Below are 25,277 nucleotides of genomic sequence, written 5' to 3'. Positions count from 1 at the left end.
ATACTCTGCCTTCACAATCGACAACTGCTATATTCCTGTCTCTAACACTGTAAAGACTGTAAAGACCTTAGGTGTCTATCTATCTATCTAGAGGCCTCACTCACCAAGACCAGGCAAGTAAATGCCATTGCTTCCTCAGTTGCTTACGCTACCAGAGTCTTTAATTCAGTCAGACCCTTCCTCTTGAAAAATAACTATCTTACCATTGCATGTGTAATCATTGGATCAAAGCTAGACTATTGCAAAGTCCTTTTCAATGGCACCTCTTCCAGAAACATCCACAAAGTTATCCAGAATAACGCCCTCAGAGCAGCCCTGAACAGCCCGAAAAGAGAGCACATCTCAAGTGCCAAAAGAGACACACACTGGTTCTGCATTCAGAAGCGTATCATCTTAAAAACACTATCCATTACCCATAAGTGCCTCTCCAACACAGCACCGCCTTACCTCTCCAAAAGAATTGCAAAGCACACTCCTACCGGATCTTCCGTAAACCATTAAAACCCCAGCTTTTCACCTAATTCTGTGGCTGACTGCCATCTCCTTCTCACATTGAACCATTTCCTTCCACACCGACCCAAGGTCCACAGGATGCTGAAAACTCATGATTCTGTATGTTTATATGATAACCTCATATCTCTATGTAACTTTGCCGGCTTAACACCAGTCTGAGTTTTTGTTTGGTGTGAGCTTTTTGCCAGTCAATCCCGATTCTGTATGTACTGTATGACAACTGCCATCATGCAATACCTACCTTACATGTATCCTTCTGTAACCATGTCTGCCCAACACTAGCTTGTCTAGTATGTTGTACCTGCAACAACACCTCAACGCCTACGGGTTGAATGTGCTCTTTACAAACGAAATAAATAAATAAATAAATAAAATAAATACCAAACCTAGAATTTCCAACCCATGTTTGCATACAGTCTAAACAGGTTTTCCTTTTGCTCTATCATAGTCATGAAAAACCTTTTCTTCCTGATAAGCACTCTCTGTTCTGGTGTTATACTGCATTGCGTGACTAGTCCATCCTAAATGTCTATGTCCATAAGATGTCACAAGGCAGTGTGCTGCTGGGTAGAGATGGCGGCTCATACATACTTATGATCACATCATACTAAGGCATACATCATACTAAGGCAAGTGGTGTGGGACCTCCACCCCCATGCCACTTTATGGCTTTGTTGTGAAGTCCATTGTGAGGGCTCATTTAGACTGGAGCAATCCATAGGCTCAAGATCAGTGACTTGCATCTGAGGCATGCTGAATGTCCATGTTCAGCAATTTGGTCGCACATGCACAATTCACATAATGGGATCCAGCAAAACCTGGTGCAGGGGCTGAGGGATGCCATAGCCAAGATTTAAAAGCAAAATGATTAATACTTTGGTTAGGGGTACAAGGATGACATCATGATGAGGAAGTTATTTTTTCTTTGTGCGATCAGCAAAGAAAAAACCTCCCAGTCCCCTCCTCTCATTTTTGGTTTTCCCCGTCCTCAATGATCAGTACATTTCATATTTTTCAGTGACTGGGCACTGTGCACTCCCATGTTCCTGAACTGAGTGTTGTTAATATATATTATTTCATTATTTGGAGGTTTGTGGCGTGCTATATGTCACCTTTCTCATGCTTAACAGCCGTTTCTGGTATTGTACAAAATGGCATGACATTGCAAATACGACATAACAAAACATGAGAAAATATAACATGACATACCATGATGCATCATTACATACTCATATTACTATACTGCTGTATATACAAAAGTTTAAAATTGAAGGGGAGTTAAGTGGGATAATTAAATATATATGTGGGTAAAACAAGGAATGGGCACAACTCTGATAACATTGCAAAATGGTCTTTGCTTTGGAAGAAATAATGAAAATAAAACACATAGATGGAATGGAAGTTCAATAGGAATGTGTGTGGGGGGCAATTCCCCCATAAAGGCAGAAAGAAGATGTACATACAAAATAAGGACAACAAATGTAGGTTCTCACTCTTTTATTTCAAATTCATGACTTCACACCAGCAGCATTGCATTAAAACCTGTAGATAGACACATTCATTTCCCCCAAAGCAAATTCCCGGACTTGGGTATCTTGGGAGAAGGGCATTTTATTTAATAAATGTGATACATTTTCACATACCTCTTTACTCAGAGATCATTCTAGAGGCAGCCAGCATGAGCATGTAGCCTTCTGTGTGTTCAGTGGAGAGGGGAAGCAGCTAACGGCTTAAACCCACCTCCCCACACACACAATGAAATGCAGCACTTCCCTCCAGCCCAGCAGCAGAGGCTAACCTTTGCATGTCAAGGTGCTATAGTCTGTCCTTACGTGGAAAAATTGAGAAGTCCAAGTTTAAGCTAAGGATCTCTAACTGTTGAATTGCCCTGCGACCGGCCTGTTCAACATGCTGCATGGATCAGGAAGAAGACCTTCACAGAAACGAGTAAATTGAGCGCATACACAAAGGGATTATAAAAGAGAGAAGAGAAAAGGGTCTTCTGAATGTTATTTTATGTTTAATGTTATTTTAAAATATAAATTTTCAGAGGAGTAAGTTTGCTGAAAATATTGGGGGGATATGACATCTAAATGAAACTGGACCCTCAAAAATGAGGGGGATAGAACGGTGTGCTACGAAAGTTGGCGGGATAAACACCCTTGTCCCCCCTAAAAGTATGCCCATGTAGGTTTTATGTAGTCATGTCTATACTGTGACTGTCAACACCACTGTGTTCTAAAAAGGATGAGGTGTGTCCAGGAAGTGGAGAACTGTAACTCCTACAGGGGTTTCCAAGCAGTTTACATTTTTCCACAGCGCAAACTCCAGAATGGTAATTTGGTGCGTCAAACTGGTAGCCGAAATGTGTCCTTGTGTGAGTAGACTGCGTGAAAAGTATGTGCGGTGCCATTAAGCTAGCAATGTAAATAGCTCATTATGCTGGACAGCCTACATTTGTCCAGCACTGAACAGCGAGCGCTCTTTCGCCAGGAAACCATTTGAATAACAGCAGGCAGGATAAAAAAGAAAGTTATGTACATGTCCGGAAAAATTGTAAACAAAATTCTGAAGGGTCTATTATCCCAAAACAAAAGGAAACCTACCTAAAACCCTAAAATACACTATATACAAAAAGTGGAGCAAAATCTGGGAACTCAAAATCATAGTAAAAACCAAATGAAACCTAAATATAAATAACTATATACAAAGGTGGCGGGCAAGTGCGATTGCTCACTTATTGATGTCCCGTGCCAGGGCATCATTGAACTCCATGTCGATGTTCCTAGGCGGGCCTGTTCCCTGGCCTTGAGGTCTCGCAAGATGCAGCCATGGCCTCCTACAACTCCCTGCGAGTTGCCTCAAGGCACTCAGCCTGCCTCAAAGCCCTGTGCATGGAGTTCTCTGCCCTGACCATTGTGAGCAAGTGCCCTCTCCGCCCGCCGCCGCGCCGCACCTATTTGCTGGCCCAACCACTGCCAAAGGAAGATACTCCCAATCCTGGGTCCTCCTGCCCGCCGGCCGATGCCTGCCCCGATGATGTAGAGAGCCCCGAGGCCACAGACCTCCTACGCCGAACCTGCTGTCTCCTTTTTGCTGCCTGCCGCCGCCACCACGACTGCCTCCGGGTAGATGGCAACACCCGGGACCATCGTGCAGGTGCCCTGCTTGTATGTGCCTGTACATCGTCCGTTGGCAGGGGTCCAGTTGCTGGGGTGACCACCTGTGCTGGAGCTCCGACTCCCGTCTGTGGCAGGGATGGGATCTCCACCAGCCTGGCTGCTTTGGTTGGGGCAGGTCCACAGGGGGCCCTGGTGGCATCTGGGCCAGAAGACGGCACAGAGAATGACTGGCGTATAGACAGAGCGACACATGGAGGAAACCCCGACCAGGAGCCCTCCCAGCTGGGCCACGTTGGCACACATCTCTTTGTGATGATGTGCATGGTCCCCCAGGAAGCATGCACGTCATCACGAATGACACGATTGCGCAACGTGACACCAATGAGTATGGACTCAATCCTCTCACGGGTCCCCACGTCCGCAGGTAGAGGAGTGCCAGATGACGTGGACCTCCCCCCTACCTGTGGACGGGCCTGGGACAGAGCATCCCTGCTGGTGCATGGTGATGCAGTCACAGTGTTAGGGACAGTGACATGCACAGGCCCCTGCGCGGTGACCTGGGCTACCTCCTGCCCCTGTACTGCACCACTTGCACCAGTGGTACCACCCCCACCAGGCCCCATGTGCGGCTCAGAAGCGGCCTCCTCCATCCACACCACCAACCTGGATGGCTCTGCACCGTCTTCCGCCATCGCCAGCCCCTGTGGGGGCTCACCCGCCCCTTCCGCTGCAGCCGTAGTGGTGGACACAGTACCAGTCCCCTCGCTCCCGGATGATAGAATTACCTGGGAGGGTGACTGGGCCTTGCGTCACCGGCCGGTGGAGGCATCCCTGCTGCTTTCCTCCACAGCGCCGTCTCCGCCCTCTTCTTCACTCGCCGCTGTGTAAAGGGAGACATTGAATAAGAGCATCAGGGTACTGTACAATATTCCCCTAGACACAAAGCAATATCACATGCGTGGCACTGTCAAATGTCACTTCCATCATGTCCTTCCACAACACATGGGTCAGTGCAGGCAACACACTTTCAGGAACTGGCATGGCACATGCAACTAACATGTGCATCCATGTCCAAGGAACTGTAGAAACATCCAATGGTGGACTGAAACTAACATGCATCATGGGACATGCTGATCACATGCACACACATCACCGGAGGGTCATGCATCTGGCCCCGTAAGCCCCCAGACACAGTGGATACAAGGATGACTAGATTGTATCAGTGAATCAACACATCGTCACGGACATGTGTCATGCATCCATGGCATTTATAAGTCACTCACACACTACTCAGACATACGGACATGTACACCATGCATGTCCATGACAGCAACACCCATCTCTCACACCCCAAACATGTCCAAGTACTGACACAGGCATGCATACATGTGTGCATTCTGCATTCTGCTGTGCATGATGCATTGTAACACAAACACCATCCATGTGGGTCACGCCTGACTGGACTCACATGCAGCACCATCATGTCCCTGCACACACACATCCATACTTGACCCATGTCACACATACAGCCAAGTAGCTAACTACCACCACACTGCAACATGCACTGTTTTAAACGGGAATGCATGGGCACTTACCGCTCGACTCCAGATGGGCCTGCATCCTGAGGATCTGGTGGAGAAGCACTGGGTGAATGCACTCCAGGACTCTCATCTGCTGGGTGGTACAGTGGCCCCGGGGCCCTGCTGCATCCGCTGAGGCAAAGAGGTGCCGGGCCCTCTTGAGGGTCCTGGACCTGTAGTCCTCCCAGTGCTTCTGGATGTGTTTGATTTCACGGGGTGCCACCCCTCTGCGTTGATGGCACTCACTATGTCTGTCCAGATCCTCTTCCATCCTTCCTTGTCGGCGCGCAATGGTGAGAAGAGGGCATCATAATGCCCCAGGACTTGCTCCACAAGGATGCCAACTTTATTGGCACTGAAGCTGGCAGCCCTCTGCCTCTCTACTGGGTGGTTGCCACTGGTGCCGGATGGTGTTGCATCGGACATGGCAACCCCGAGGCAAGTGTGGGTGGGCAACTGGGTCCTGGGGCTGGGCTGTGGAGTGATGGAACACCAGTCGGGAGTTTTCTGTTCCAGCAGGGGTGGTCACATTAACTGGACCCCTGCAGATGGCTGATGTGCAGGCACCAAATGGCAGGACATTGTTGGCAGCAGGCAGGCAGGCAGCAGCAGATTGTTTGTAGGATGCTCCCCGGGGCTCTGGCGGGAAGGAAAATGGCCTTCTGGGCAGGAGTGTGGTCTTCTGTGTGTTGTCGCGTGGCCAGCTTGATGCAGAGTGAATTGGCATGTGAAAAACCAGCACGTCAGCGTGTAATTCGAGGAAAGGGCCTTAGCGCGTAAGCTCGTAAGTGATGTAACATGCGCAGGCATTTCCTTCTGCACGTGTTAATGGTCCGCACGGGTCTGTAGCGTGCTGTACGTGCTTTCAGTGGAGACCAATGCATGTGTTTTTCCTACTTTGGGGTTCACACGTGATTACTTCACAGCGGTTACAGTGCCTAGGTGTGTTTCTTTTCCATGCAAGGCAGACTGTGAGTCACGCACGCTATTGCACACTATTTTTCCCACTGCGGGTGCCCCTGTTTGTCGCGTACCCCATTTATTGAGGTCATAGTAGCCCAAGTGTTAATCACGTACACTTTTTTCTGTTCCTGTATGCCACAGCATACTGCGTGAGTTTTTTTTTACACGAATGTGGGCTACAGGGGTTGTGTATACATTTTTCTTGTATTTTTGGGGTGCCTGAGCGTTGCGTGACCATCATTTATCCCCAGGGTCCACAGGCAGCCTTGCAGGAGCACAGGGGTGCATCTACCGTCACATACCCTTCCCCCTTGACCCAAATTGACAAGGACAATTGTTCAGTGCACCTCCCATTGGCATTAGTACATCCGTGCCATGGTTGGAAGGCCACCAAAGGTTAAGGGGGGCTCAGCTGGGCGTCCTGCCAGTGTTGGGATTGGTCGGGCATGTGGCTGGGGTGACCAGGGAGTAAATGGAGTCCAGGGCGGCCATAGCGCGGGAAGAGGCAGGGGTGCACCACAGGGGCAGGATATCCAGCTACGTGCTGATGCAGCCATGCCACCACCCCCTGCGGCTCCAGGTGGTGCTGCTGTTGCATCTGACCCTGGCACCCTTGCGACCCGACAGTAAGTAACATGTGCTGACACGGGCCCACCGGTAGTGGTAGCTGCAGGTGCAGCTGTGGCGACCACCACACAGCCCGCCACCTTCCAGGGTTACTCGTAATATGGCGGTATGGTATGGACAGTGCCAGTGACGTACTGACGTACCGGCACCGTCTATGATGTACTGCCATACTCATAATGACACCCTTTGTATATGTGGGAGATTTTTGCCAAGTGAGTTTATCAGGTTCCATGTCAGGTTTGAATGTCTCATGCCTGTTTACATTTCTCGCTTTTACACTTAATGACGATGGTGTCAAAAGTTGTGCATTTGGTTGGCTGTTTAGCTGTTGCATGCCGTGGCATGGCATGGAGCACAGGGGTCATAGGGGTTGGGAGGGTTTGGGTGACATTCCAGTAATTTACATGGCCTGTTTTGCAGGGGGGTGGTGGGATATGCACCTTGCATATGTTCCTTTTGGTCACACCGTATTGCTTATGTTTAAGTAGCTAGAGATGCACACAATGAAGCACTTCCATGAAAACATTCTCAGGGTGGTAAGGTTGTGACAGTTGACTGTCTCTTTGTCATCATCGATTGTCACCTGGTATGTGCCAGGCCCGTGTGCACTCTGCAGGGGTGGGAGTTTAGGTGAAAAATGTGGCCACAAGCTGGGTCCGGGCTGCCTCGCCACATACCCTTTCCCCTCCCATGAGCAGCGCCTGTACATGTGGTTGGGGATGTGGGGGCACCACCATGTCCACCGGTATGCCCCGCTGTGTTGCGATATTGTGCAGGGCACATGCTGCCACAATGATCCTGCACACTACTGGGGGGTGCATATAGTAGCTGGCCGCCAGAGCAGTCAAGGGAGCGTAAGCGTGACTTGAGCACTCCAAATGTGCGCTCCACTATGGCCATGTGTCGCCATGCCTCCCAGCGTTCAGGGCCCTGCTCAGGGCAGACATTCTGTACATGAAACTGTCATGGGTGGACCCTGGATAGTTTGCATAGACAGAGGTGATGATTCCCTTGGCATTGCATACAACCTGCATGTTGATGGAATGCCATTGCTTGCGGTTGCGGTAGATGTTTTCAGTGGCCCTAGGTGGACGTAGGGCCACATGGGGGCAATCTATGGCACCAAGCACTTTGGGGAACTGTGCCACCCTGTCTTTCTGCGGGTGTTCTGGGAATGTATATGTGCGTGCGGACTGCGCGGCATGTAGTGATGATTAACAACACCTGGTGTAGGCAACGTGACTGCGTGGCCTGTGAGACGCCCCCCACTATGGCAGTTGTCTGCTGAAAGGACCCAGTGGTCAAAAAATGCAGTACATTGAGCACCTTCTCCAAAGGGCTCAATTCTTGGGAGCACAGGGTGGGTGATGTGAGTTCATCCTCCCACTCAGTGAACAGGTCTAGGATGATGTGTGGTGGATACCTATACCTGCCATAGACCTGGTCATCAGGCATCCCAAAAAGGCTGGTCCTGGTAAAAAAAATGCAGGGCCTGGCTATTCTCCTCCTCCTGCGGTGTCCCGCGATCACTGCTGCTAGGAATGGGACATTCATCGTAGCTGTATATGATTGTTTGTTGTTTGCGCGCACTTTTATGCTGCGCAAGGGCGTTTCCGCCTGCTTTCGTGTGGCAGAGGTATTTGTGCGTGTGCGTGTGTTTTGACTTGCGTGGGTTTTCACTATTCGATTCCATGAATATGTGTTGTTCACTAGCGTGTGGGCATTGCGTGTGTTTCCCAGCAGTACTTCCCACGTTACGCCTACATTTTCACACGTTGTTCCCCACTCCCTGTGTTCTGCCCCCTTTTTAGGTGTGTGAGCGAGAAGTTGTGCGCTTTCCCCGTTCCTGTCGCGCATGCGTTCGGAAAGTCGCAGTGACTTGTAAGGTAAGCGCAGATTTGGAGCACATCCCGGGAAAAACACACGCAGGGCCTTCCATGAATCGCACGCGTGCGATCCACACATGTGCGCTAGCTTTTTCACGCTTGCGCCACAAATTTCAGTGCACATTTATTGCATGAATTATGTTAACTGCATGCGGAAACAGTCATTCTGTTTGGCGGTATTGACCGGCATAACAACATCAAAAACGTAGCACTACTGCACAGTCGCATCAACAATTCAGCCACGCTTTTGAATAAGCTTTGGCTTTCTATACCATTTTAGCCCTTATGAGTTCAAGTGACAGAAAAACAAGGAGCAAAGCCGGTGGGGCAACTCTATGGACTTTGCATCGCATTCCTTTATCTACAGCATTTTGATGTAAGTGGCAACTTAATGAGATTCGTACAGACGGAAGAATTCATAATATGAATTCATAAAACTGTATGTTAAAAGACATTCATCTGGATACAGTATTCTCAATAGAATGTTCAAGGCTGAGAAATAAAGAATAATCACATTTAAAATATTATAATGATAAGCTGAAATTCCTATATGCGATTAATGTAATCCAAGTAGGTTCCCAGACCACTTTTAAGTCTTAAGACTTCAAAAATAAACTCTGCATTCGCTCATCTCTAGGGTGGATGCCCTGGCAACTAATTTCGTTGCTTGCAAATTTGTATGACGGTTTCCATGGTAAAGATTGAGCAGAACACATATAGAATTGGCTCTGAGAATACATATATAATGTGGTTGCAAATGGCATGATGCCTTTTGCTGCAGAAGTGTGCATTGACGGATGCCTAATAGATTGCTTGATGTCTTTGCATTGTACGTGTGAGCATGAATGACTTCTACGCTGAAGATATGTGGCACACAAAAGCAGCATGAATAGACATGTCTACACAATGAGCTAGTCTCACTCTTTATTTCATCCATTTTGTATTTCCAATTGTTTCGACAGCTCTGTATTAAAATGTACCATGACAAATACCACTTAGGAAAAAAACGCTGAACTAAAAGCAGGGACGTCATTTCACCAAAATGCCAGGGGTAGCGGAAGTGACATAACCCGACCCTTGACCCCCTGATGACATCACAGGAAGTGATGTCATTAGACCCCGCCCCAAAGTGATATAGCGGGTAGCGATGGAACACGACATTTCACCCGTTGACAAAACAGGAAGTGGCATCACATAGCATTGTACACTATGAAAAATATAGTTATGATATCACTATATGATGTACATTCATACAAGAATGGATCGCCATATGTATCATTAAGTTCAGTGTTTATTGGCCCGTATTACCAAATGACTGTGTATGCAAGCAGACGTCCATGACCAAATGATAAGCGTAAGTGCTATATAATAACACATCATTAAGCGCTTTATATAGAAAAAATATACACCCAATATCACCCAACCTGTGTTGGTACTCATTTATCGACCTCAGAAGGATGAACGGCTTAGGCTTAGTGAGGCGTTTAAGAACAGACTAAATCAGTGACTCACCCCCTGAAGTGTGCCTGAAATAAACATTTAATGAGGCCAGCAATTACTGTATAGAATTCCAGAAAGACACATTATTTGGTATTCCTATTCTTTCTTATTTAGGGTCAGTGCTGAAAGTGTTAGAAGAAAAATAAGAACAGGAGTGCCTCAAGTCTTTTTTTTAAGGGGCCTCAACAAGAAAGCCAGCCACCCCAGAAATAAAGAGCCACAGCCCAGGAGCTTGCATAACTTAAAAAAAAAAAAAAGTTTTTTTTTTTTTAATAGAGGTCGCAAGGGACACCACAGAGGTCGCAAGGGACACCACAGAGGTCGCAGTTGCGACCCCTGGTGACCCCCAAATGACGTCCCTGACTAAAAGTGAAGAAGTAGAAAAATTAACTTTACGTTAAAAGTAATGTAATCAGAAATAATGTAGAAAGTAAAAAGAAAAAAAGAAAGTAACACATTAAAACCAGCCCCAATAGCGCAAAAGCATCATGTTTCAAAAAAGGGAACATATTTATTGTAGCTAGACATGTTAAAATTAGGTGAACAACTTTATTCACAGCACCCTAAGGCTGTGCCTTAAATAACCGACTGGGGGTTATTTTAAAATGGGTTGGGGCGGCGTAACATGTAAACGCCGGATTTTACCACTGCCGGAAATGTTCAATCCATTTGAGGCCAGAGAAGGGCCGCAAAGAAGAACTAACGTTTGCACTATGTCTTCTAAATCCAATTCATGTTATACCTTTATGGGGTTTTCATGCAGGCATGAAAGGAAGGGATTCCTATGACATCTGCCTCCATATAGTTCCCGATAGGAATCCATTACAAGTGTTGTCTACAAAATAGCATTTCCAGTGTTTTCTCACTTTACTATGGATGCTTTTTTGAAGTGCCCCATTTCTGTTGTCTCAGGTTAAAGTAAAGCAATGAATGCCCTGCAGTGCTTAATAAATAATAATAATAATAATAATAATAATGTATGGCATTTGAATTTATCAAGTGGTGATATTTCTAGAAAATAATCTCGTACTATAGCTGCATTTTCTGTGGTGTCTTCATTTTAAGTGAACACCATATCCATTTTTATTTTTTAATATGGGTTAATGTTCATGCATTCTTCTCACTGTCAAGCAATTTAACAGTTACTAATAATGTACAGTTTGGCCCTTTTAGGCTAGTACTACCGTATGTAATGGCAATACAGGCCAACAAATATGGTTTGATTAATTAGAAACTTGCCAGCCATCAATGTTCAGTTAAACTAATAATGAAGGAGCCTGTATTCATAAGCGAGAGCTATGGAAACTCTATATGAATCGAGAACCAGATAAAATAATGTTTTCAAAGTTTAGCTGAATGTATAATCTCACAAATTGTTCAGACAATACTGGTACTAGGAAGAGTAGATTGAGCAACAATGCTATGTCATTCTCGAGTACTTTACCACTGGTGTAGTTCAAGAACCACGTATATACAACCAGCAAAATAAAAACTGCATCTTAAATTTCCAATATGAAGGGAGAATGTGAGCACTACAAAAAACACAGATAATTGCACTCTCTCTTTGTGAAAGTTCAATAAAAACAAAGAAAATCCCCCCACTTTTTCACTTAACTTTGCGATTCAATGCAACACACATGCACTTGCATGTCAGTCTTCGTTCCAAGGCAGATTTTCTTTAATTGATGATTTAATATAATTTCAGTGATCTTTTTAGCGCTCTGCCAGGAAAGTTATGTCTTGATTTATTTTTAGATAAAGAGACCACTTCAAATAATAAATGCAGACTTTGTTTACAATGCTCTTAAAAGTGTTGTATGTGAACTACAGCAGTACGCAATTGTGTTATTCTTCCACTCACTAACTCCAGCTCCACCTTATAATACATGTTAAACAATGGTGATCTGTGACATTTTCCATGTTTCATTCAAGCAGTTCATGAACATTAACTGTCTTAAATTATCAATCCGTATCATGTATGGGGGGGGATCTTTTGGCCATTTTTGAAGCACATCAGCTGTTGTCACAGGTGATTAAAGATAGGAACTTAGTCACTGATGTGTACTGACACCAATGGTAATACCTAAATGTATGAGATTATGTTACTATGAGACCTAAAATACATTGCTAATAACATTATAACACATGTCCATTAACCATAGTAAAGGGAATTCTAAAACTATTTTGAATTAGGTATGCATTCCTAATCCATTAACATCTTATGTAGTCAGTTATCAGCTCACATCCTACTGAATATATAGCCTGCGCTACGACGTTAGGCAAAGAAGGTGAATCTTTCGGGAGGTGCCTGTTTCACCTTTGTGATATGTTATGTTAAAGGTTCTTGTAATGTGCACTGTTGCCACCAGTGTGGTCTCTTGGTGCTTTGGCCGATTTGCAATGCAAGGAGGGTGGCAGGATTTGTTAGTCCGATTTAGCGGGAGAAGAGAAAGAGAGCTGTGATGTGCTGTTGGCAGCTGCAGTTCAGAGAAACCAGCATTTTTGGTTGTTAGGCATCATGTGGTGTTGAGGCGAGTTTGTTCATGCTTTGTTTCCTTGTCGGAGTGTTGTGAAGGCATTTGCAGAGGGGTGCATTTTTAGTATGGTTAGTAAGTGGCAATACCTTTCCTACCCCGACGTTCTGACTAAATGTGACCCATATCCCTTCCCCCACGTTCATTATGTTGCGAAGCAATTACCACCCTCACAAATTCCTCCAGGAGAGATGCATTCTCTGTCCCCCGAACTCAATACTTTTATTCTCTGGAATGATTGTATATCATTGTAGCTCTTTATAATGCATTATTTCATGCTGTGTGCAAAGTGATTCTCTTAGGTTGAGGAACTGAGCATAGTGTAGACAGCTAAATGTGTTTGTCAGTGTTTTCAAAGCATGTAAGCGCAATTCATTTTGGGATTACTGGCGCTGAGCGACCTGCCTACATGAATGCACAGATGTAATGCTTGATAGTCACCCGCTAGTGCACCGGGACCGCGGGTGATCGCACTGGCTTCGGGTGACCAGCGTGGCTCCCGTTGGAAAGGCAACTCGTTTTTTCGCTGGATCGCCAGAATATTGGAAGAGACCTCCAAGTCTGCACGCTGTCAGGAGACAGACATGTTAGACTCAAGGAAGCCCTTCCGGGTGCACTTAGATGTGCAAAGCACGTTCCTGGAGAAAAGGACCTCACCTTTCTCGTGCACACTGAGCATCATTCAAATTAACCACAGTCCACAGGGAACAATTGTTTTAGACGGTCAGGAGGAAATTGCTCTCACATAATAGCCTGCTTTGTTCAGGAAACGGCACACAGAGCACACGTTACATGGACCTGAAAGCCTCTCCTGTCTTATTATTATTACAAAGTGTCTGTGACTGTGCATAGAGAATGGATCACGGTAGTTCAACTTCTGAATACAGTGAGGAGGAAGAGCAGGAGTTAGGCAGAGACCTGTAATTGAGTTTTAAAAGAGTCTTAGGAGACTCTCTGGCCACAGCAGTTTCTCAAGGGGTACAACACATCCAAGAGTTTCTCCATGCCTTGGCAATACTCATAACCGTGAAAAACATGGCTCCTAGGAAGAGAAGGAAAGAGCTCAGCCCTGGCGAGGGTACGTCCACTAAGCACTTCAAGAAAGGGAGTGTATCGAAGGGGGATGACAAGACCCGGAAGAGTCTCCCCTCTTCTACCCTTGCGTCAAAAGGATGGGGTTCAGCAGGCATCCTAGCTGACCTGTTGGACAATATAAAAAGTGGGTTTTATTGGCAGAACAGCTGTGCCGAACCTCTTACGATGTGCCCCAGGGGCAAAAAATATGGGGTAAACCGATGTGATCTCTGAAGATGAGGAGTAGGAAGGAGATGATGCACACTATTATGATGACGAGATGTCAGAAGGGGCATTGACCGGGCCTGAAAGAGCTGCCAGGACAAAGTCCTTGACCTGTCCGTCTTACCTTAGGCAGTTTGGTGCAAAAAGTGGTATCCCTGCTGGGCAATGCCAGGTGGGTGCTCTCATCTGAGAGGCGGCACTGGCTTTTGCTGAAGATAGACAGCAAACTGGGGGATCTCACCACCTATGAGGCGGGGAAGTCTGTGCAAGGAATGCTGTTTGAGAAGCATTTGCAAAAGAGAAGTCCCGATTTGTCGAGACATATACTGCCCTGGAAAAAGCACAGACATCAATTAGAAAAATATTCCCCAGATGGGTTTTCACAGGGACCGGCCGACACCGTGGTTTCTTGACCGGTTGTTACAGCTCGACAAGGAGGCCCCATGGATCCAGGGCCCAGTAATGGGAGAACTGACAACATGGTGCCTTTTTCCCCTCCAGAGGTCCACATGGTTGCAGAGGACGTGGAGGCTATAGACAGTAGAACGGTGCTTTCAGTAAGTGCGCTAAGCGAACGATATCCCAAAGTTGGGAGGAGAACGCAGGAATGTTTATCCAAATGACAGGAGCTATCAGGCAATGCTTTCATTTTGCACACAGTTGCAGGCTTTCAGCTAAAGTGTGTAAGCTACCTGCGGCAGATGCACAGGCCTGCAAGGCTCAAGATGGCGAGGGAGGAGGAGAAGCTGCTAGATGCAGAATTGCCCCACTGGGCCAAGTGTGATTCTGCAGCAATATGTTCCTACTCCACAGGAAAGGGAATTTGAGACCAGTGGTCAACATGATGGAACTGACAGCTGGCTGATCTGCAGGCACTTCAAGATTGAAGGTATTCATCTCCTCAGAGACTTACTTTGTAAAGCGGTTTGGCTGGCAAGACGAGATTTGCTAAGATGCCTATCTGACCATCGCAGTATCGCAAGACTGCAGACAGTTCCTCAGATTCTTGTGTAAGGAGCAGAGCTGCCAGGTTCTGTGCCTTACCTTTGGGCTGGCCTCGGCCCCATGGGCACTTAACAAAGCGCTGAGGCCAGTGGCAGCAGTCATCAGAGACAGGTGAATCATAATTATGGTCTACCTGGACGACATCCTGGTTCTACCACAGGAATAAATTGCACTACCGGAGTAAATGCAATGGGTGAGCAACCTACTGACATACCTGGGTTTTAATCGGGAAAAGTCAGAGCTAGTGCCAAGATAGCAAATGCAGTTTCTGGGGTTCGTAACAGACACCAGAAAGGCCATGCTAGAGTTGCTGCAACAGAAATTCAGAGCAATCAAGAAGGAATTGAGGGCAGTACTTCAGAAGGCGCATATTATGCTTTGGAATTTAGCCAAGATAGTGGGACTGCTGGCGTCCGCTATCCAAGCCGTATTCTCTAGCCCCTTGCGTTTCAGAGTGCTTCAAAGGATAAAGATCAGGGATTTACAAGGGATAGTCAGATACCATCAGTCAGTACCGTTAGACAAGGGGCCTCATTACGAGGTTGGACCTCCAACCTTACATCAGGATCCGGCACCCGTAAATGGGCAATACCTGGGCTGTTTTGGCCCAGCCAGACTCAGTAATTGCTCTTTAGTAGGTCCCGGGCATCATAGGGCTCAATGGGAATGGGGATGTCGAATGCACCGGCACCGTATACAACGGTGCCGGTGCATCCAACTTGCTGGTGGGCAGTGCGGCACCCGCGAGAACAGCTCGTAGTATGGCAGTAGGGTAGCAATGGTGCCAGTAGCGCTACCGGCACTGTTGTTACCTTACCGCCATACTTATAATGAGGCCCAAGGACCAGAAAATAGAGTTATATTGGTGGTTGAAGAATATGGAGGCCTGCAATGGTAGGGCCATTTTTAGGTATGTGCCGGAGTTAGTGATAAAGGCTGCTGGGGTGCAAGATGCGGGCAGCTGTGAACAGGACAAAAATGGTCTGCAAAAGAGATGCAGCTGCACAACAATTGTTGCTAGCAGGATCATTCTCACTGCAGGCGTTCACCAAGGAGTGTGAATTGTTGCATTCTAGTAAAGATGGACAACATCTCTGCAGTGCGGTATATAAACTGCCTAGGAGGCACTCGGTCGAAGATGTTAGTGCCAATGGCAAAAGACTTCTGTCACAGTACCCAGTCATTTTACTGAAAACAAAACAGAGTGGTAAGTTTCACCAAAATACTGAAAAATACAATTTTTATTAAATATATTTATGGTAGTGGGGTGAGGGGATAAAATAGGTGGGGATGGCGTTGGTGTTAGGCAGAATTATATGCAGTACCCTTTGGGAACACCACACACAATTAAGACTACAAGTGCAAGTACAAATTCACCCATGAGAGACAGACACAAAGGGATAACTATTAACCCTTTCCAGTACTTCATGTAAGACAGTTTTTACTGGGTCTGTGAATTTAAAAAGACTAATAAAGTCAATGGCAACTTTTCATGTTCTGGGAGACAGTATTCAGTTCCAGAAAATGGAGTTTAAAGTGGGAAGTCTGAAAAAGACAACCCTGTGTCACTGCACTGAAGATGCTGTGTGACACACAGTAAAGGGATGATGCCAATGGAGTAGGTGAGGCTCCACAGTCTATGAACACAAACATGTAATACACACAGCAAAACACATGTAAGAGTGGGCATAAACCTGTTTCCTGAAGACGTGGGAGGATCAAGGGTAACAACAATGTTGATGCCCACTCTCTCAAAAGGAACTTCCACCACCGACAGAGGCACCAAGGGTGCCAGATTCTTGGCTCCACTCTTGCCATAGCTTTGGCAGTGTGACAGTACCTACAGAATTTGTCAACTTCTGAACCCATTTTAGGCCAATAGAAGTATAAAGAGCGCCTTTCCATGGTCTTTTTGAAACTCAAATGTACAGCCAAAGGTATCTCATGGGCCAACTGGAGAAACTGGAGTCTGTTTTCTAGGTGCACTAGAAGTCTTTTGCAGTCCCCAGGGATAGACTCAGTTGGTTCACTGTAGAAGAGACCATATTCCCAGTGCAACCTATGCTTCCCAGCTTCTTGCCCATCAAGTTGAGAGGCTGTCTATTGTCAAAGACCTTCAAGAGTAGGACATTCTCTTTGTCCTCTGCTGAAGTCTGCCCTGTTGGGTCCACCTTCTGCCAGTAAAGACTGCAGCTCAGGATGGTCAACATGATCCATATCTCCAACTAGAGTTATGCCTTCTTCCAGATCTGACTCTTATGAAGCTGGCTCAACCACACAGGGTTGTACCTCACACTCAGCCTCAGCAGGTGGAGGAGTCACATGTTTGACTTTGGACATTCTTGGGGATGTCCTTGTTGGTAGCACAGGGGTGCTTTCTGCTTTCTTTTTGGAGGGCTTGGGTCACCCCGTTGCCTGTTTCTTTCCTGAAATAGCAGTGAGCAAATTCTGTGGACTGGGGGTGATAGCTTTCTATATCAATTCCCCTGGAGATCCTCTCAAAGTCCTCTCCCTTGCAAGCCTAGTGAGCTCCTGTTTTCTTTTACTGAGAGGCCTGGGGGTGCTAAACACAACTCCAAGAGTTTTCAGGTCATTACCCAACAGGACTATCCCAGGCACTTCAGTCTACACACTAACATTCATCTTAACAGTAATGTCACTGCACTGGATGAGAGCAGGTAACTGGGGAAGCAATTGCACATGGCGTCCAGCTAACTTGGTTAGATGTTTCGGTGCCTTAGCAACATCCTCTATCTTGAAAAATGATTAATCAACTACAGTTATGCTGCCTCCAGTGTCTCTGATGGGAGGGGTCGCCTGGCCATTCGAAAGAACACTATCTTCATAATACTCTTTAGTATTATCTGGGATGGAATTATAGACATCTACATTATGTTGTTCCCACAAACCCAAGGACACTAAAGAAACACTAGCTGCGACTCTCATGGGTTCATCAGCCAGTCGGTGAAAGTTTCCACTTTCCATAGGTACTTCTTCCTCTGGGGAGAATGCTAAGGAGACAGTGTGGACCACTGAAGGTTTACCCTTACATCTGGGATCCCCTTTCACATGGTCAGTTGACCGACAAACAAAACATTTCCCAAATGTTTTGATGAATGGGGGTTTGTTCTGACCTCCATCTGGTTTGGGTGCAGATGGTACACTAGCCTGATTCGGTTCCCTGGTAGCTTACCCTTATTGTTTTGTTTGGGGCCCTCTTTTGGATTGTAGGTATTACAATTCTCTGTGTTACCTTTCTTTGGCTGCTTTCCCTCATCCTTCTTCTGAGTTTCCCCAGAATCCATGTGAGTAGCCCTGTTGGCAACCCACAAGTCAGCAGCCTTAGCTAACTTCTTTGGATCTATCTCCTTAGAATCAGCCAAGTGTTGTCTAAGCTCAGGAGAGCAGGCATCATAAATTGACTCCAACATAACAATATTTCTCATACCTTCATAAGTGTTTACTCTGTAACCCTTAACCCAACCATCTAGGTTTTTCAAACATTCACATAACCAGGTAGCCCAAGGGGTACCATTATGCTTTTTGAGGGTCCTATACCTCTTAAGGTACTGGGAAGGGGTCTTCCCAAATCTAGCAATTAAAGCTAGCTTCACACACTCATAATCCATCCTATACACCTCCCCCAACTCCATCACAACATCAGATGCAAAAGTGGGGAGCCTAGAGAAGAGCTAAGGAAGCAACTGATTCCCTGTAATGTCTTGAATCCCATGGTTATACTCAAACATTACCAACCAATCCAAAATATCAAGCTTAGCCTCATACATACCAACAATGTCTTTGGGCATAAGGGGTCTCTTAGTACTGGAAGACCTAGAGGATTCTGGGAGAGAAGCAGTTTCAATAGACAATTTCTTCATTTCTAGTGCATAATTCGACTCCATTTCTCTGAGCTTAAGTTCTTGATGCTTTTGTTCAATTTGAGCATTAATATGCTTGAATTCCAATTCAAGCCTCATCATTTCTAGAGCAATGCATTCAGGACTGAATGTAGGACCGAATGGGGTCCCAGTGGACAAAGGTTGAGGTTGCTGAGCAGTTAGAGGAGCAGTAATGCCTACATTGTGAGACTCATCTGCCTCATCTAACTCATCCATATATAACTGACACATTAGCATCCTCATCATTTTCCACATTTGCTGGAGGGTTAGGTATTTCAGACCTACTCTCCAGACTTTGTTACCCTAACAACCTTTCAATTAATTCTGACTTTTTGCCTTTAACAGAGAGATTCCTTTCTCTACACACATGTTTCAGATAATCCACAGTGTAACTACAGAGGGTCTCCTGACTGTAGCTTTCCATATCAGACATGATTAAAATTTACTTTATAGTGATGTTTAGCCTTGTGGTTAGTTGATCCAGGGTAATAGCAGCACTCTAAGTGTAATTACTATACTTTATCCCACTGCTGCCACCAGTGTTATGCAGAATCATATGCAGTACCCTTTGGGAACACCACACACAATTAAGACTACAAGCGCAAGTACAAATTCACCCATGAGAGACAGACACAAAGGGATAACTATTAACCCTTTCCTTTGGTACAAGCCCACACTACAAAGTAAGGTGGTAGCGATGGCTGAGCAGCCAGACCTATCTCAAGAGTAAAGGGAGCATTATCAGAAGAAGTTACAAAAAGGACAGCAATTGCTATGGGTCAAACAAGCACTGACTCAAGGTTTCTGAGTAAAAGAATATACATTTATTTACACATTCATTTGTAAAACAGTTCACTAAGTAAAGCAGCAGAGAAATCACAATCTTAATATACTACACCGCACCCAATCAATTCTGGAGAATTTAAGCTCAAAATGAAGTGTGAGCAACATGGCACTCCAGCAATTTAAAAAGGGAGGGAAAAGACAAGGTTGTACAAAATTAAGCAGCACCAACAAGTAAGTAGGCAGGGCAATCTAGATAAGGCTTGCTACAATGAGGATTCAAATCAATAGGCCTGGCCCAATGTTAATGGTTCAGAGTCTTTGCAGAGGGTCACACAGTTCAGAGTAGTTTGCGGTTAAGTCTTTGCCAAGAGTTCGAAAGGAAGTTGGTAAGAAGAAATGTTTCTTAAAAGAGTAGAGAAGGACAAGCCCTTGGATTGGCAAAAGATTTAAAACACTTTCACCGCGGTCATACAGAACGAACAACTGGGTTTGAACAGTACCTTAGAAGAAGAATGCTGTAGCTAAGGCAGACGTTCCTGGCAGGTCCTGCAGGCTCATGGTTCCTGAAGCGACTATCGGACTGACAAGAAGGAGTAAGACTGGAGGGTCCTGCACTGCCCAGGGAAGAAACCTGCAGCGGAGCAAAGTGACAAATAAAAGGTGCACTGCTTAAAACGCAAGCAGGGTCCGTTCCTCCAGGCTATCTGGTTCACTGTAGCTGTGCACAACAATTTTGACCAGAGGAGGGAGTCCTGGCTAGCAGTTCGGCGAACTGGTTGTTCCCATCAGCTCAAGGGGAGAAGATTCCTTGCAGATCCTCCTGTCATCGAAGATTGGAGATTCGGACCCGCAGCAGTGCTTCACCGGGAGGTTCAGTCGTGGTAGAGGTCCTTTTCTGTCAGCTTCTCTTTGGTTCTCTCGATCTAGTAGCAACTCTGCCTTCTCAGTCCCAGAGACCTGCTTTCTATGCAGTTTTCCCCCATTCACACAGCCTGGCTGTCAATCACACAGCAGGGTGGCTGTCCTGGCGGGACATACACCTAGCCAATCAAACAGGAGTGTGACTTGGGTTGCCAAGGGAATCCATGGCAGGGTCCTAAAACCCCTCCCTCATATCCAGCCTACCCAGACTTTCAGGCGCCTAAGGAGGGCTTCTGTGCAGAAGCCCACCAAAGGTCGACATACAAAAGGAACAAACCTGGTTTTGCGCGCAGAGTAAAACACAAGAAAGACATTTACAAAAAGAAATGGGGAATAAACCCTGCCGGAACTGTATAAAAACGTATATGCTCCAGCAGGTTTAAGTTCGAGGCTACCTAGATAGCCTAAAACAATACCAAGGCTATATAAAATAACCGCAGTAGGAACAATAGGTTAGATACCACTGCACCAGCCAAGTCTTAATGAAAAGGGAATGAAACAATGTTCCATAGGTGACAGACAAAAAGGGATAACTAGTAACCCTTTCCAGTACTCTATGTAAGATAGTTTGTACTGGGTCTGTGGTTTTAAAATGACTAATAAAGTTAATGACAACTTTACATATTCGGGGAGACAGAAGTCAGTCCCAGAAAATGGAGTCTTAGTTGGGAAGTCTGAAAAGACAACCTGGTGTAACTGCACTGAAGGTGCTGTGTAACACACAGTAAAAAGATCATGCCTATGGAGTAGGTGGGGCGCCACAGTCTATGAACACAAAAATGTTAAACACACACAGCAAAACACATGTAAGAGTGGGAAAAAAGGCTCACACTCTTACTAGGTGAAAAAAATAAATCCTAGAAATCCAGCAAAGCTGCTGAGGGACTCAATAGGTATGTGAAATTAGCCATTCTGGAGAATTCTCCCTAACACCCCTCTCCCTTCTCTCCCTCCCCACCATCCACAGAATTCCCTCCCTGCCCACTTACCTTTGTTTCAGTCCATTTCAGGAGGGGACGTGCTGGGAATACTTCTGTTCCCAGCTCGTCCGCTCCCGATCTGCGACACACTGCCATTGAAAGGAAGAAGGGATAATACGTAGTCCATTCTCTCCACTCCATTGTCCGAATCACTCCCATTATTGGTGATTCTGTAAACAGTGTGACTTCCCGGATCAGAGGAACATTAAGAGATATGGGTAGGAGAGTTTGGGGTGACATATCATCATCAACGCTGCACGTGGATCCACACACACATACCTCTTACAAGTCCCAAGAATGTGTCCTGGTGGATGTTATGGTAGAGGACTATGTGCAGTCAACAAGAGTGGCACCTGAGACTGAGATCAAGTTTACAGTTTAGAGTCTCAAAGAGCTCTGTAAGATCAAGTTCGTTGGAGGAGACCTCGGCAGAATGCAATACAAGAACATAAAGGCAACCATGCTAGTGAAAGGCTGAACCCCTTGCTATGAGACAATTTTAACATAATGTCAACCTTAACTATAACTATGGTGCCATTCTTGACATTTTATGAGTCGTAAATTATAGACTGAAAGACCAGTCTACCTTTTTAGCATTGCTCCATTCTAAAATTATTTTTACTGAAGGCTTTGTGACTGCACTCCAATCGAACCCTGACAAAACATAGAATCTATTTGTACATCAATTTATCAACTACTGGATGCATAATTAATGAAACAATTGAAAAGAGAGCTCATAAACATTAAATGAGGCGCACAGATCGGCCTGCAACTGAAAACAGAGGAAATTTGCATTCTCGTAAGATAAATGAAATACCTTTTCACGTACACTTTGAAGCAATACTGTAACCTACTGACACCACAGGGCAGATTGACCTCACAGTGGTTACAACCAGCTTGCCCCCAACGGCAAGGGAGAGAGTATTAGAGGCAGCAATAGAGGAAGCTCCGGTGTCAGTCTCTTATCAGGCAATGGACTAAGAACCCATGTTCTCAAATGAGCTAGAGGATTCCACGTTCTGGTCAAGAGAATATAGCATCTTCTCACAAAAGAATAAAAGGAGACAAGACCTCAAAACCCAGCAATAGAAATCGAAGAATCAAGGGCACGTCGAAAAGTCGAAATTGAATGACTCAGGACATTTATAAAATGCTTGGCATTTCCATCGATCAACAAAGACCCAGCAATACCCGCACAAAAGTGTAGAAACCTCCCCATGCAAATATTCACTCAGAATCAGAACCTCAACCCCTTGAGGGAAACAGACTCCACTGGATCAAGAAAGATCCAGAGCCTTAGAGGAGTACATCATTGGACACTAAACCCTACACCTAAGGCAGCCACTACTGATCTTTGTGAAATGCTCCGCTATTGTTGCAGCAGTGCTGTACTCTGATCCGGGCACGTTGACTAACTTGTAAATTCTGTAAACAATTTGGTATTTCTTTGTTGATTGGTACGTTGACTAACATGTGCCCTATGTCAACAAAGCTGTATTTTTTTTGTGTGTAACCCTTGTTTACAAACTTCGGCTAAACTGTCTCTTTATGTATCTACTTGTAACTATTTCCTAAAATCAAGTGCCCAGATACCCCAGGGTTAGATGCGCTCTACAAATAATAAACTAAACTAAACTAAGCCTTGTGAATATTTTAGTATATTTGGGAGACAATGACACAACCCCACCTAAGTTGATGCTGTTGAACCAAATGGTCTCTTATGTCTATACAAAGATGAACCCTCATGATGGACAACCATGAGTTCAGAGGTCAGACTTTTTTCATAGGATGCCTGAGGCAGTAACCTATGAGATTGTTCTTACTTTAGAACAAAAAAGACTGGCAGTGTACAATAAATGTAAATGTAAGAGTAGAGAACAAAAAGTCTGAAGACAATGTAGAAAACGAGGAATGTCTTTTGCTAGAAAGAGTGCTCCAAAGTGATATGCACTTGGTATGAACTGTGCAAATGTCCTAGAGCTCCTAGAGATTTTGTAGAAACCATTAAAGACCTAATTGATGAGTGTGGTACAATCCAGGAAAATCCCATCATTATAGTATGTGTATGATTTAAACATCACCTGCTTAGACAAAATGGAGCAGCTGTTGGACAAAGAGATATCCAATTCCAAACCTGCAGAAAGAAGAGGGGTTCAGTGGTTAAAGGAAATTTGAATTAGGGAATATCGAAATCTTCAATGGGCAGGTAGTGGGTGACACGTCCAAATTGGCAAAGGTGAACCCAGCTTCAAATCTTGGACTACATATTCATTTCAGGAGTGCATTTTGCAGAGGACATGTGGATCTTTGGAAAACAGCTGTTAACTCCTACTATTAAAATCAAGTAGGTACCAGATGGTATGGGAACTGATTGAGAATGCGGCCGAGAGATATTGTTGCACTCGAAGTGAATTACAATGAGTATTTAACTAACTGGAAGGGCCTGACTAGAACAAACTGCCTTGAATATGCCCCAATTCTGGCAGATTTTCTAGAAATCTGGAACAGGGCTTCTAGAAAGGCATTTAGCCCCAGGCACACGTTCGACTGAATGATAGTGAAAATTAAAAAACATCTAAAAAAAAGAAATGAGGCACATAAAAGTCAAGAAAGGCCCAGAAGCCGAAATTGGGAATTAGAATAAAAAGCAAAAATATAAGAACTGGGTGCGGGAAAACAGGGCTATAATGTTACAGCAAGACTCTGCAAACATAGCCAAGAAATGATCTGGGGAAATATGGCAATCGATCAACGCCCTGGAATCCCTGCAGCTTGCCCTCCAGATGAATGGAGTCACAGAAGAATCATGGTTGACCCATTTCTCTATTCTCTTTAGTACCTCAAAAAAGGTTGTATAGACAAGACTAAATCCCATCCCTAGACACTGGTCATTCCAGATAGAAAAGGACAACACTGATGCTTTAATGAAAAATAAAAACAAGTATTGCACATGTTCCCGACCCGGATCGATCACAAACGCTATGATGAAGACAGAGTGGGCTGAATTATTGTTGCTTAGGTTTGGACAGGTGATAAAATCAAGAAAAGGGCCAGCGTCTTGGTCGACGGCCATAATTGTGCCAATATTCATGAAGGGCAATAGGTCGGAACTGAAAAACGAATCCACGTGATCCGACTGCATTTTAATTTACTGCGGCTGGAATGTTTGCATGAGAAAGGTGTGAACTACCAAAAGTTCATATCTTTCTCATGCGAACATACGTACATACCCACACACCCCCCACACCCACAACACACCCATGAGGCACCCCATACCCACACCCTCCACACCCCCCACCCACACCCCCACCTAAACAAACCCCACTTACCTTCTCTTCACACTGGGTCCCTTTGACGCCAGTTTCCTTTCACTTCCGTGATCTGGAACTGGCGCTGCTGGGTCCTTTTCTTTTCTTTTTTATTTCTGCAGGGGTTTCCACCGCAACCCCCGCTCACTATAGTGTTAAGTATAGTGAGGGGGCTATTGCGGGGGACACCCCGGCAGCCCCTTTTTTTTTATTTATTTATTTTTAACGGGGTGTCCCCCGTAACACCCCGCTCACTATACCACACAGTATAGTGAGCGGGGTGTTGCAGGGGACACCCCCGCAACCCCCATTCTTTTTTTTTAAACTTACCTGCAATGCTAGCACCAAAAG

The sequence above is a fragment of the Ambystoma mexicanum genome, chromosome 1q (assembly GCF_040938575.1).
Source record: "Ambystoma mexicanum isolate Mex_15411 chromosome 1q, UKY_AmexF1_1, whole genome shotgun sequence".
Taxonomy (NCBI): Eukaryota; Metazoa; Chordata; class Amphibia; order Caudata; family Ambystomatidae; genus Ambystoma; species Ambystoma mexicanum.
Note: the sequence above shows the minus strand (reverse complement) of the source record.